Source organism: Ursus arctos, unplaced genomic scaffold (assembly GCF_023065955.2).
Source record: "Ursus arctos isolate Adak ecotype North America unplaced genomic scaffold, UrsArc2.0 scaffold_21, whole genome shotgun sequence".
NCBI classification, from domain to species: Eukaryota; Metazoa; Chordata; class Mammalia; order Carnivora; family Ursidae; genus Ursus; species Ursus arctos.
The window spans coordinates 31,925,172-31,937,257 of NW_026622886.1; the positions used below are offsets into that span (position 1 = coordinate 31,925,172).

General features: G+C 34.8%; 1 protein-coding gene and 1 long non-coding RNA gene across 2 annotated transcripts in view; one reads left to right on the top strand and one right to left on the bottom strand.

Annotated features, from left to right (window-relative positions):
• The window catches only part of LOC130544507 (uncharacterized), a 271,380-nt gene extending 264,090 nt beyond the window's left edge, over positions 1-7,290 (top strand). Inside the window, exon 3 of the long non-coding RNA XR_008960831.1 lies at positions 7,156-7,290. This is a non-coding gene — a long non-coding RNA (uncharacterized LOC130544507). The remainder of the gene's footprint in view (positions 1-7,155) is intronic.
• The window catches only part of SYT1 (synaptotagmin 1), a 525,260-nt gene that overhangs the window by 431,421 nt on the left and 81,753 nt on the right, over positions 1-12,086 (bottom strand). The window lies entirely within an intron of this gene.

Consider the following 12,086-nt stretch of genomic DNA (forward strand, 5'->3'; position numbering starts at 1 on the left):
AGACCCCAAAATATGACTATAACAGTAGTGGACTTTGAAACATCACTAAGGATTGTTTTAAAATTTGAATAGGTGTAAAAATCATCCCTGGCTAGGGGCCCAAAGCAAACTAGGCTAGACCTAATGAAAAATCAGAGACACTGTCTTCCGGTCCTTCCATGTATTCCCTCCTTCCTACTCTCCCTCTCCATGCCCTACCTTCTTTTTGATTTTTTTAATGAAAAATTTCAAAAAGCCTTTTCCCTCTGGCAAAGCATATTTGTGTTTTCTTCACCTCATACTGTAGATTGAATTTACAGATTTCATTGAAATTTGTGTTTGCTGGATGCCAAAACTCTTTCAGGCATTGCTTCTGTTAGTTTATGCAGTTCGCATAATTTCTCAACACAACACCTCAACTCTCTCTAAACTGGGTGAGACTTTAGAATTTGATGATGATGATACTGTGTACATACTGCTTCAGTCCATCCATAAATGCTCTGAGAATTTATTAATGTGCCATACTCTGTGTTGGAAATGAAAAGATGAACAAACTCCATCTAAGTACCTCTGGAGTTGTCACAAATAACTCTACTGGGTATAAAAGCACATGAGCGATATGTGCTCTGAGAAGGGGATATTCATTTTGAGGTTGCTCTTGTAGATTGAATGTTTACCCAAAATTCATGTTTTGGATTCCTAATCATCATCAATGTGATATTAGGTCATGAGGGTGGAACCCTCATGAATGGACTTAGTGCCCTTATAAAGGAGACCCTAGAGAGCTCTCTGGCCCCATCCACCATGTGAGGACACAGCAAGAAGAAGGGTGTTCATCTGGTAATTCATTATGGCAACCCAAATGAACTAAGGTGGTGGTGGAATCTGAGATTGATAATATATATATTATCAATTGCAGCTCTTCTCTATATTTTACAGCCCTATTTTCATACTTCACTATTTTCCTAACTTTCTCCAGGCTTCCAATGATCTAGCCCCATAACCTGTCTTTTGGATCATTCATTCATGAATCAATTCCTGCCACCAATCTTTATTGTGCCCTTCTGTGTGGTTAAAAGCTGAGGGTACAGTGATGAAGACAAGACTGTTCTTTCAGGGAGCCTATGGGGTAAAGTAAATTAACAATTTAATTGCAGTTATTAAGTGCTAAGCATGTCAAGTAAAAAATTCTGTCCTCATGGTTTTGTCATTTAAAATTAAGCTCTCCTTTCTTTCATGCCATTTATTTTGCTTTGTTTTTAATAGATATGAAAAAATGACTCAGGATATAGAATGTGATCCAAGAAATCTATGTAGTCTCTACTAAGGGAATACCACAAATGTTGATTTTTTTCTCAGGGAGAAAGGGTTGTGTCAACCTAAGCAGTCTCATACAGCAATGGTCATTATAGGAGACCAGAATCTACACAGTGTTCATTAAACCATTGATTAAATTTTGCCCTGTTAAAAAATTTTTTAATTTAAAAAAAAAACGAGGAAATGTAGGAGTAGAATGATTTTATGGGGTCAAAACGTGACAAAACTGTAGTCTAGAAACACTTCAGAATTACTAATAAATTAATAGTGACAACAGTGCTTTTTGGTATAACTACTATACAGTATTCATTTGAACAAAGTATGAGTCACGATATCCTGACAGTCCATGCTGAATTTGAAACAAATTGGAGCTATAATTTATAGTACAATAGAACCTAAGACAGAGGCACATGTAGTCCAGGCTCTTTAAATATTCCATAAATAATAGCTCAAAGAGGCACAATTGACAATGAGCAGAGGCTGGATGATGAATCATCAAGTAGTTTAAGTAAAACCCTGCCTGATTCAATGCTTTGTTTTTAAGCCACCTGCATCAGTGTCTGCTGTAGCAGGACAGATCAAATTGTTCTCGGTTTTATTTTTCAAAAAGCAGACGGGCTTACAAATGATAAGTTTTATTATATTATGAAAAACTGATGCCAAATTGAAGGGCTGAGCATTGTGTAACTCCAATTATCTACATGTCGGCCCAGGACTTACTGCCGAGCAATGTAAAAGACATGGCTAATGTAAATGATCAAGCTGCTCATGGCTTTGGGTTGCACGTTCGTAATTTCATTTTGGTCTCCGTGGCCTGGAGGATTCATTTCTCCATCCTTCACTTCAGGAGTCTTTTTTGTTTATCCCACCAACCAGTTACCAGATGCTATATCAACGAAGCTAATTAGTGGAGTCTCCTTCGAAAGCCCATGCTTGCTGAGCGTGGTCATTAGAACGGGCAGAAGGGCAGAGGCTGGAGACATCCTGAGTGACACCCAAACTCCAGCAAGTGTTCTTGTAGCCAAATCACTAGGAGCTGCAAGGCGGTGGTGACTACACTGTGGCAAAAGATCCACTCAGGTGAATAAAAAAATCTGGTTGAATAGTAGGTTGACTAACTTGCTCACTGTATTAATACAGACTGAGAAAGTCTTATTTTCATGGTAACCATTTTATTTGTTTATATAAACTGACATCACATAGTAAATGATCTCTCTTAAGCTAGGAACCCCCCCCCGCCTTGGAGTATCCTAATTATTTATAATTTGCATATTATTAAATCTCATATTGATATCCTAAACTTCAGTGTCTTCTGTATTAGGACCCCAAATTATCATTATATTTGTACCAATTCCTTTTTTTTTTTTTTTAAAGAAAATTTTATTTATTTGACAGAGACAGCCAGGGAGAGAGGGAGCACAAGCAGAGCAGGGGGAGTAGGAGAGGAAGAAGCAGGCTCCCAGTGGAGGAACCTGATGCGGGGCTCAATTCCATAACACCGAGATCACGCCCTGAGCCAAAGGCAGACGCTTAACGACTGAGCCACCCAGGCGCCCCTCTCATATACCTTTTCTATGACATTGATAGCTCCTTGAGGACATGGACTTTATTTCTAATTTACATCCCAAATCTTTAGCATAAATCTGGTAAATTATTGTTTAATAAATTCTTGCTTAATAAGTAAATGAATGAAGCTCCTAGTCCCTCAATATAAAGAGCAGATGTTGAGGACTTCTACCCAAAAGAAAAATCTGTTTTGTAAAAAGTTAAATGTGAGGCTTTATTATGATAAAAGGGGTGGATGGTTATAATGAACCAGGGCAGAGAGTTAATCCAAATACTGAGAGTCTGGGCTTAACTATTATTCAAAAAGGATATATTCCATGTTTATATAGAGGATTTCCTCATTTCCCATTGAAACTAACCATCTCCAAAATAAGATAAAAATGTATTCAATGTAGAACTTTATCTTTTGATGTCTATGGGTGATATTGTTTTTTTTTTATTTCAAGTTTTTATTTAAAGTCCAGCTAACATAGAGGGTAGTAGTGGTTTCAAGAGAAAAAATTAGTGATTCATCACTTACTAACACCTAGTGCCCTCCTTAATACCCATCACTCATTTAGCCCATCATTCCACCCACCTCCCCTCTAGCAACCTTCAGTTTGTGCTCTATAGTTAAGAGTCTCTTGTGGGTGCCTGCATGATTCAGTCAGTTAAGCATCCAACGCTTGATTTTGGTTCAGGTCATGATCTCAGGGTCATGGGATCAAGCCACAGGTTGGGCTCCCTACTCAGCAGGGAATCTTCTTGAGATTCCCTTCTTCTGGCTCTCCCCCCACACTCTCTTTCCCTGACTTATTTTGCTCAGCATAATACTCTCTAGCTCCATCCACATCATCACAAATGCAAGATATCATTCTTTTTGATGGCTAATATTCCATTGTATATAGACCACATTTTATCCATTCATTAGCTGATGGACATTTGGTCTCTTTCCATTGTTTGGCCATTGTTGATAATACTGCTATAATCAGGGTGCATGTACACCTTTGAATCAGTATTTTTGTATCTTTTGTGTAAATATTTAGTAGTGCAGTTGCTGGGTGGTGGGGTGTTTCTATTCTTAACTTTTTGAGGAACATCCATACTATTCTCTGGAGTGGCTGTACAAGTTTGCATTCCCACAAACAGTGTTAAGAGGGTTCCCCTTTTTCTGCACCCTCCTCAACATCTGTTGTTTCCTCTGTTAATTTTAGCCATTCTGACAGGTGTAAGGGGATATCTCATCATGGTTTTGATTTGCATTTCCCTGATAGTGATGTTAAGCATTTTTTTTCATGTGTCTGTTAGCCATCTGGATGTTTTCCTTGGAAAAATGTCTGCTCTTGTCTTCTGCCCATTTCTTAACTGGATTTTTTAGGGGGCTGTTAAGTTCTTAATAGATTTTGGATACTAACCTTTTATATTTAAAAAAAAATTTAATGTAGAAACTCATCATTCCTCATGAAACTATTTGTAAACTGGTACTTCGATGATAGTGTGATAGCTACTCTATTTTTATATGAGAGGAAAAATAGAATGGCACAATTTTTGTTCAGTAATTTTCTTAAAATGAAATCAAGGATTTGTCGTTAAAAAAAACAATTTGAGAGTCAAATCATTTGACTAAATAACGTATGCACTTGAAGTGACTTTCTCACAGTTTATAGACATGGCAAGAATAAGGAATATTTCAAACATAACTGGTTTCAGATATTAGCTTTGTCATTTACTAGCTATGTGTCTTTCAATAAACTTTTTAACCTCTCTGAAAAGTATTGTTCTACTCTGTAAAATGATGCTCATGACTTCTACATCCAAAGTTTGTTGTGATTACATGAACTACTATGTGAAAAAGTGCCTGGCACTTTGTATGTACTCCACTGAACCTAGTCCTAACTGATCACTGGGGCTTGTTAGAAACTGTGTCAAAATGTTAATTTCACTAGAAATATGTATATGTCATAAGAATTTACTTAGAAAGGGTTTGCTCTATGATTCATGGTGCATCCATTTAATGAAACATGATACTGACAAAAAATTATAAAGTAAGTTCATATGTATAAATACATTATATCTTATATGAGTGAAAAGATAGTTATTGTATATAATACATATAATGTATATATATATGTATATATATATACATATCATAAAAAATCTGAAAGGATCCATAACAAACTGACAGTTACTTTTTAGGGATATTTTTGCTTCTGAAAATATTTTTGAGAATTATGATGTAATGGAAAAATGCTCAAATATTTCTAACTTTCGAAAAAAAAATCTTATTCTGCTGCTCTGTATAAACATTCCTTATACTATTCATTTACATCTACTCTGTTCCTATTAAATTAGAGGGGAAGTTCATATCCCAAAGATTTTTATAGTTCAGATAATCCGACGTAATTTAGGATGCCCTTTGTCCCTTGTTTCTCCTTTCCAGCTAATGGGAGGGAACCACCTTATTATTCTTTCTAGCTCCTCTGTTCTTTATTCCTATGCTTCTTTTTCAATGTGAGGCATATGCCAGAAAGAGTTTTGAAAGTGTGCTGCATTTTCTCACTCAGAAATGAATGTCTCTACTTGGTCCCTTTTACAGGAACTTATTTCTGCTATTTTCCATCTTAGACATTTTCTCTAACAAGGACTCAGAAACACCTGCCATTGTCAGTCAATCTCTAGAATACAGGCACTTAACAGTAAATTATAAATGAAATGGTGTTGTGATTGAAGTCTCTCAAACTGGGTATTATTTAAGGTTTTTAAAACAAAAAAAAAATACTAACCATAGTATTTTGTGACAATTCATACCTTAGTAAACTCATTTGGAACTATCTTGAAACCAGTGAACACATTTTACTCATTAATATAGCTCTGCAGATATTGGCTGGTGTTATTTTATGAAAATAAACATTATTTCACAATTATTATTAATGTAGATATCCTGACAATTCATAAAATATGGTTTTCAATATTTCTGCAAGTATTCAGTGGCAAGTCCATATTTCCAACATAAAGTAAAATGATTAAGACATTCTATTTTTTTTTATGTCTATGGTTCTAAAAATGACCATTCCCATATTAGCCTAGGGATGTAGCATGTCTTTGCTATTACTGTAGTCCTTGGTTTGGAGAAAGAAAGAGGTGGTCCTATTTAAGAACCTGGAGTTTTAAAATTGGTGTACTAGAATGTGAGGGATGCTGCTTTTTACTACAGGAAAAGGGATTTTAACTTAAGGAACTTACATTTAAGGAACCAGAAATGGAGATAGCATGCATTTAATATCAGGGCATGCTAAGGAAGCATCTCTCTGTGGACACTAAGCAAGTATTTATCTCTATTTTGGCATAGGGAGCATTGAAGGAAATGGATACTACTTAAAATGCTAAAATGTTCAGTCTAATTTAGGATGCTCATATATCTGTGATAAGATGAAAGGAAAATGAATTCTTGACCAGATTAGAATCTTGAGGATACTGTCAGTCAAATACCACTTGTCATGCCTTGGGTTGATTAAATTCATATAATCCTATATATGCATGAATATAATGAATGCAAATTTTACCCCATGAAGCCTAAATTAATAAACAGAATAAATATGGCTTCATTTTATAGCATTGTACAGAAGAAACATAAAATGACCAGCAATTGGTGTATATTATATCTGTAGAATGTGTATCATTAATAACAGCATATTTTCATTAAAATATGGGTTATGAACTATGCTAAATACTGCGAACATCCTTAATTTTCTGTCACAGTATATTATAAAAATTTAAAAGGCAGTAATTAACCTGACATAAGTGTTTCTTACAAGCCAGCTGTTAATTTCTAGATGAAATAATACATTTTCTAAATTATATTTTGATTAGGAGTAAAGATAGCAATATGACTAAATAAGAAAATTAAATATGTCATTAATTGTAGAAAATTTTATTCCATGACTAATTCCCTCATTTTGAGAGCACATAATATATTGAGTTATAGTAATAGTGACTTTAAAAAAATTATTTGAGAAATGGTGCTTTCTTTCCTCCTAATTAAATGGTCAAAGTAATCTACAGGATGCTTCATGTTTTATATATGTGTCCTTTTCTAGGACTACTGTTAATGAGTTTTTACATACAGTATTTCTATGCTTCCTTAAAAGCGATGAAAAGATGAACTTGGCAATTTATGGCTGGTATTTCAAAAACACTACTTGACTCTATTAGATTACAATTTTAAGAGATTGGTTTATGTGAAAGACCTACCTGAAATTATTTTTCTTTCAACCCGATAGAGTCACAACTTCTTTAAATTCAATCATATTTTAGAGTACCTCTTGCAACGGGACCAAGCTTTTCCAAACCAATGAAAATAAGCCAAGAAGTTCCATAAAGAACAACAATAATTTGACTAAAACGTAAGTAACATACAAAATCTCTGTCATCCTCCAATGCTATACTAGCTCTTCTGGCCTTTGGGTGGTCTGTTGGCACTAAGATTATCATCAGCTTGAAAAATAGTAATTTCAGTACATACTTAAAAATTTTAATCTCTTATTAGTCATTTTCTTTTAAGTGAATCTGTTTTTCTTTTCTGGTTTCTGTCAAACTTTTGTGAGGCACTGTTTTATTTGGTTGACTGTGACAGCCTGTATGAAGAGTCCCTGACTCTTCAATTGTTTGGCTTGTCTCACAGAAGAGTCCAAACTCACCACCCACTGAGTTTCTAATTCCAGGTCACGATGTATAATCTAGCCTAAATATGAGTGGTGTTTCTTTTAAGAAAAGGGCTTACCAGTGAAAATCGCCAGTGCAAGATGATCCTCCTCTTTCCTCTCTGTCTTTGCCCATAATTTCACTTTGCCAAGTTGTGCCCAAAAGAGAGGCTACAGAACTGGGCAGTATACAAGGACAGCACCATCTAAAGCATCTTCTTGAGGGTTAATTCTTAAATGCATAACATTCCTGCTACTTGCCAAGGAGAAATAGGAAGAACCAATCTGATGCGGGAGAGTAGCTGCAAATCTTTCAGGAACAGTTAACACAAACAAAAATGGAAAAACTTAGGTGGTACTCTATCACCATATATTAAGAAACCACTGCTAATTAAACATTTTGGAAAACAAAACTTGTAAAGCTGTTTTTGAAAATAGATGTAATTCTCATATCCTTTACACTAATAATACTTAGTACCTCGATGCTGCATTCAAATCCAGTGCTTTTGTTTGGTCACTATAAAGCTGAGATATTTTAGCTAAAAATGTATTTTTGACTGGCCTTCTGACTTGGTGAGTTAATATATAATGAAACAAGCATTATTACATATTTAGTGTAAGATGTTATGAGCACTATAAGTGGTTTTAAGAGTAGTTCTGGTTTTATAAATACATGCTTTTATCTATTGAAAGTAACTTCCTCAGGGGTCGGGAATTTGTTTTTCTTGTTTCCTGCTATATCTCTAGTTAAGAGATGGCTGCCATATACCAGATGCCCCTGAATTCTTACAAAATGAATCAATTCGTTCCCTTCTTGTAAGAGAAATGATCTTTTGGGAAAATATTTTTTTTCAGATTTGAAAATACTTTTAAAAGAACATTTTACTGAAATAAACATAAAAGGGCTCTATGTTAGAGTTCTCATAGATAAAGCGCCCTCATATATATAAAGTCTTCTGTACATTAAAAAAAAAAGGTTCAGAGTTTTTCTTTCAACAATCCTAAGTACAGTGGTGACGTTAAAGAGGAAACCACATATTTTCAATCAGACTTTTTTTTATTCCTCCTCAGAGTTTCTCCTCTGAGGATAAGAAATATTAGAAAAGTAATAAAGCCAAGAGGGGCTGCCTTCAGTGTTAGGTAGGACACGGGAGGCATGATGGTTCTGGGGGAATGGACAGGAAACCGAATAAGGGCAGAGATAGCACAATTATCTATCCTTTACTCTCTTGATACAAACAGAAGTCATTTCCCATTAATATCATTAGATTTGTGTCTGTGACTTACACAGCCAAAACCCACATTAGTAAAGCACAACACTAATGTGACTAAATTAACACCAAAGACTGATGATTCCATGAGTGTCTCATATAAGCACTGCTAATCTCATTTCCAAGGGTTTGACTTAGTAACATTTGCCTAACCACATCACTGAATAACCAGAAATCGTGCGATCCTACAGAGAACAAGTGTATGCATATACAAATATGGATGATATATATGCATATTTTAGGAAATAGTGTCTTATTTATTCTGAAACAAATCCAACAGCTGAATTGTATTCTTTCTAAATTCCTTTCTGTTTCACACATATCTGTGGCTCTACATTGTTTTTAAATTGCTTTACTAAGACATTGTCAAGAAATGAGAACTAATGTGGTGATCAGTGACTTGTCATGTTTTCATGCACATGTTTCCAACTTTTGGTGTACAAAGACAGAAAGTGTTCTGAAAATTTTGTGAATTTTAGTACAAAGTTTTGACGAATCATGTCTCAAAACTAAGGGAGTAAAACACTTTTGCATATTGATATTAATCATCAGAAAGTATTATGATGAAGAGCTACACTAGCAGCGATTATGTGTTAATTAAAATAAATTTTAGCCCAAAAAAGCACAAGTTTTCCAAAATTACATTGTTTTTAAAATTATTTGAGAGAGAATGGGCATGTGTATGCACAAGGAAGCAAGGGGGAGAAGCAGAGTGGGATGGAGAGGGACAAGCAGACTCCAGGCTGAGCACAGAGCCTGATGCAGGGCTCTATCCCATGACCCTGGGATAATGACCTGCGCCAAAACCAAGAGCTGGATGCTTAACTGAATGAGCACCCAGGTACCTCCCAAAATTACATTTAAAGGAATTATCAAATGCTGAGGTAAATAAGCCAAGCTAATTATAAGTAAGGTACAGTTCTGTTTTAAATGTATTAATTTTATTTTTGTATTATATGCAAATTAACCTTATTTCACTCACATTTTGTTCACAATCTTTTATTTATTGTAGTAAAGAAAATAACCTATCTATCTGTTGAACAGTTCTTTAAAGGGGTTAGGATCAGCTGAAATTTTTTCAGGAATTTTTTTTGTTATACTTGCATTCTGAACTTCCAAAATAAGCCTAAAGTCAAGTCCACTAACAAATATTAGATTAATGTCCTGAGGCTGAATTAGTAGGTTATTTTCATTTTTTAAATCAAAGCTGTTTGTAGTAACTAATTTGTTAAAAATATTCCCATCTTTTGTTTACTGTTTATCTCTAGAGCAAAGCCAAATGAAATTAATCTCTTTAATAGCCAACAAAATCATTCCTGTACTACACATAGAAGGTGGGGGTGAGGCAAAGGATGGCATTTGTTGAGATTACTGTTAAAAAGAAAAACTGTCCTCTGAGCATAGGCTATATTTGTGTTACACTGAAAATTAAGCATCTTTTGGCATATATCCCTTTTCAGAGATTAAAATTCTAAAGTCTTTGTGAAAATAAACTGATTTTTTCAATGTTGCTTATCAATGCATAAATCCGAAAGGATATGAGCTTTTGAAAGATCTATCTTGCCATGTTTACAAGATATCATCATTTGAAAACAGTCTATAATTATGCAAAATTTACAACTCTAGGCAACCAGTATACCAGGAAGACGTTATAACTTACGATTCATTATAAAGTTTAAACAAAGTCATAGTTTTATTAGAGGACTATCCAGGAAGGCATAAGAACAGTAACAATGAGGTATAATTGAGAGGTTTTGCAAAGTCTTTTCCAAAAATGTAGCGTCATGGCAGCATTGTACAACTTGTCACTAAAGTTTAAAAGTCTTTTTCCAAACCTGGCATGCCATTCTTTTATACTAGTTTTAATAGTTGACTGAAACTATAATAGACTGAGAACTATATCCTTAAGTGGATTATTCACTTAACAATTATTGTACTCTGTACAGAATAATTTAGTAAATATTGCCTTCTTATTCAGTGAAAATTTATTGATTATCAACTATTTCCAGGCTACTATAGAGAGAAAGATGTAGAGGGAAAAAAACACAGAAACCTCTGGTGAATTTTTCTGACGATTTCATAGAAATGCAAAATTTAAGATACTATTTTAACTGACATCCTCATATTACATATTATACAATTGTAGTTCAGAGGAACAAAGTGATGTCAGAAAGAGCTAATTAGAGGCCAGACACTGAACTAATACCCTATTTTACTAACACAGTAAGCCGATTCTACCTTTTAAATAGTTCAAGTGATTTAGATAAATACATACTTAACCAAAAATGAAGACAAAATGCTTTTAAATAGTGGTGTGCAATTCTGTAGAACTTCTGAGACAGATATGGACACTTTCATACAGCAAGGACATAGAATACTTGGTAATTTGGATGCTAAAGAGAAGTGTTTTTTAGCAGGGAGGGGTAGGGTAGGATAGAGCGAGGCCTTGAGACTATGTTGGAGTTTAGAAAGTTAGGCGTATTTGGAGAAGTATTGTTTTAATTATAATCTTCTACAAGTAGTAAGAATGTGTAGAGACAAAGGAAGGTCAAGGACCAATTTTGATGGTCTTTGAAAACCAGAATAAGACAACAGGTGGCAACTGCATGGATTAATGTGGTGTTTTGGGAAGATTAAATGGGCAATTACCGGGTTGAAGGGCATGGAGGCTAAATAGATTCTAAGGACTCAAATGAAAATTATTTTCTTTGGGCATGGGTGTGATGGAGAGTGTTAGTTGAAGCTGTTATAATAAATTGATGGGGCCTCTAGTAAGACAATGAGGTTGTACACAAGGGTGGTTGGATTTGTGGTCAAAGGAAGATGGTGAGCTGGGTTCCAGTAAACAGTGAACTATGCTGGGAAGTGTATGCAGAGGAAGGGTTTTGCACAAGAGGGTAGTGATGATCTTTGGCAACTTAGAATGTCATCCCCACTTGCAGCCCTCCCCGCCCCAACTCTACTCCAGATGTAAGGGAATGAACAGCTTCCACTTGGGTTGGTTCTATTTCTTTGTGAGTAAAGTAACTGAGTGTTTATTATCTCAATGAAAAAAAGGGGAACATTCCATAAAGAAATGTAGGATATAGGTCATAAAATAGAGATTGTAAATGCAGTTCGTTGTAGACATAACAATCAATCAATTGAAAATATTTAATAGAAATCTTGTGTTTTGATCAGTAGTCAAAGATCGCAGGAATAAAGGGGATATTATGAGTCTAAATAGGATGCAGTTTCATATGGTTCAATATGAGTTAAAAGTTCTCTCTTTTTT